Source organism: Periplaneta americana, chromosome 5 (genome assembly GCF_040183065.1).
Source record: "Periplaneta americana isolate PAMFEO1 chromosome 5, P.americana_PAMFEO1_priV1, whole genome shotgun sequence".
NCBI lineage: Eukaryota > Metazoa > Arthropoda > Insecta > Blattodea > Blattidae > Periplaneta > Periplaneta americana.
Window position 1 is genome coordinate 82277707 of NC_091121.1, and position 2804 is coordinate 82280510.

General features: G+C 36.0%; 1 long non-coding RNA gene across 1 annotated transcript; it reads right to left on the reverse strand.

Moving 5' to 3' along the window:
* Positions 1–259: 259 nt before the first annotated feature.
* LOC138700519 (uncharacterized) lies at positions 260–1903 on the reverse strand. The gene is made up of 2 exons (XR_011332375.1): positions 1747–1903; positions 260–461 (listed from the first exon to the last, which is right to left on the reverse strand). It is a non-coding gene; the product is annotated as an uncharacterized lncRNA (long non-coding RNA).
* Positions 1904–2804: the final 901 nt, after the last annotated feature.

The following is a 2804-nucleotide window of genomic DNA, read 5'->3' on the forward strand; positions in this document are numbered from 1 at the left end:
AAGGACAGATAGGCCTATAAGGTGTTACTGCTTCGTTGCTTATCAGTTCACTAGAACAACTTGTCCCTTTGACGTTTTCTATCACTGCCCAGAATTTACAACAAACTCACCCAGACATTCTGTGTACTGCTACGTTATCTGTAATTTGTACCACAATGTCCACTCGAAACTGTGAGTATTCTAGGTAGTATTGAGAGGGAAAGGTGATAATTAAGGACTTATAATTTTCAACGTAAACAGAAATGTTTTGCAAAAGAAATAAATTGTTTACTGTGCATTGCTTTTATTGTTGTTAACCCATACAGATCATTTGAGATTTGACATCCAATCCCTTAAACATAGTAACCTTCATAACCTCCCTAGCCACATTTCTTGCCACCCCCTCCGGACTTCCCACCTTTAATAATGGCGTCTGCATTTTGCACCAAGGCGGACACCAACAACACCATGAAACACAAGATCTGAAAAAAAAAAAATCGAGAAATGTTATCTAGTCATAATTTGGCTGCAGCAAGAAATAAGATCGTTATAAAAATTATCTGATACACATAACTGTTATTCAAGTAATCTGTCACAGCAATGAATCTTCTCTTCTCTAGCATTCTAGAAAGCAAGTACGTAATTTCTACTTCTGGAAATATTTTTAGTGCGTTGTAAGTAAATCTTTGACTGCATTTATATGAAATCAATACTCTTCTAGTAAAACATACTTCATATTAAAGTAATCAATTCGGAAAATATTGATAATGTTTTGATTTTAATGTTACTTGAAAAAAAAGATTGTCATAAAATTTTTTGGAATGGGAGTGCGTACATTTCCTTTTAATCGAGCGTCGGAACGATTTGTATTGCGTAGTATCAACTGATAACACAGGCTGAATGGACGACAAGATCAGAGCATTAGTATACAACTGACTTCCATTCAGTGCAGATAAAATTATTTTGTGGCAATGCATTACACATTAGAACAACGAAACTTCATTTATGGTACTTATATTATGAAGATGGTATAGGCCTACAAAGAGTGTCGCGACATATTTTCATGGAAATATTCTGACGTTCAACAAAACTCTGGTTCAACAAATCTTAATTTACTTTATAAAGGGAAAGAAACAGTACCATTTTCAATTTAAAAAAGTGGCATATAGGTCGCTCTCCAACTGAAAGAAAACTTTATGCCATAAGCAATAAGATAGAAGAGTCTCCTACGAAATCTTTAAGATTAACTGGAAAGTGTATCTAAGATATTAGCTAGAAAAGCGACGCAATTGTTAAAACTAAAGCTTTATAAATTAATAGTCGTTCACACATTGAACGAAACGGACCTTGAGACTAGATTTGAATTTTATCAGTCAATAGAAACGAAATTCAGCGAGTGTCTAGAAATCTTTTGAAATTATATAAAATGTGCATTAACGAGAATGGTCGGACGCTGCAGTACTTTTTATAATGTAAGATTATAAATTATACCCTTAATATAAAGTGTAAATCGAGAAATATTATTGCCGAATATTGACGACCTGAGTCATCTCTAAGCGAGGTGTTACTTGCCTATGCGATTTTTCTAACGGTGCCATATTAACGAAACCTGTTTGTATGTGTACATACTTTACCAGAGGTATAAATTTGAATATGCTCCATATTTAACCGTAAATATTGCCACTTCGACTAAAGTGTTAAACGTGAACTATAATTTTAACATTCAAGTAAATAATGAAATTATTATTATTGTATTTGTACACTTACAAGAGCCTTGTTCATGTTGTATCGTATTGCAAGGAACTTACACGACTGTGAATTGACTTTGAAACCAAACATTCTCAATTTATATGCAAATGTTATCTCCCGAAATTCGATTTGACTCCATGAGTCACAGATCACAAAACCTTCACGTAGGCGTTACTATCTGTTGATACAAATTGTTAGTTTGCCCCTGTTGGGTGCATATCCATTAATATGCAGCTGTGAGAATATATCAGTCACTGTGACTTTTAAATGTCAGAAAATTAACAAATGGGACCGAAATCATCACTTTTCTTATTCATTATTACATTTTAAAATCTGCTCAAATGCGTTTAGAATGTATTTCCATCATCTCCATCGTCTCTTCAAGTCGCGTTGGTGCTTTACGAATTAAAGAGATGAGCACACATTATCCCAGAACTAGTTTATGATCGTTCACCTCTTCTGAGATGTGAACGCAATGCCAGCTGTCGGCATTGGCCATTCACGGGCTGACGCGTCACGGATTCGTTACATCACTACATAGTTCTCCTTTAGTAGCAGTCATCTTGTAACCTAATTCCTGTCTATACGAAGTTTGGAACATAAATCATGGGGACTACTTACTTACTTACTGGAACCCGGAGGTTCATTGCCGCCCTCACATAAGCCCGCCATTGGTCCCTATCCTAAGCAAGATTAATCAATTCTCTATCATCATCCCACCTTCCTCAAATCCATTTTAATATTATCTTCCCATCTACGTCTTGGCCTCCCAAAAGGTCTTTTTCCCTCCGGCCTCCCAACTAGCACTCTATATGCATTTCTGGATTCGCCCATACATGCTACATGCCCTGCCCATCTCAAACGTCTGGAATTAATGTTTCTAATTATGTCAGCTGGAGAATACAATGCGTGCTCTTCTGTGTTGTGTAACTTTCTCCATTCTCCTGTAACTTCATCCCTCTTAGCCCCAAATATTTTCTTAAGCACCTTATTCTCTAACACCTGTAGTCTCTGTTCCTCTCTCAAAGTGAGAGTCTAAGTTTCACAACCATAAAGAACAACCGGTAATATAACTG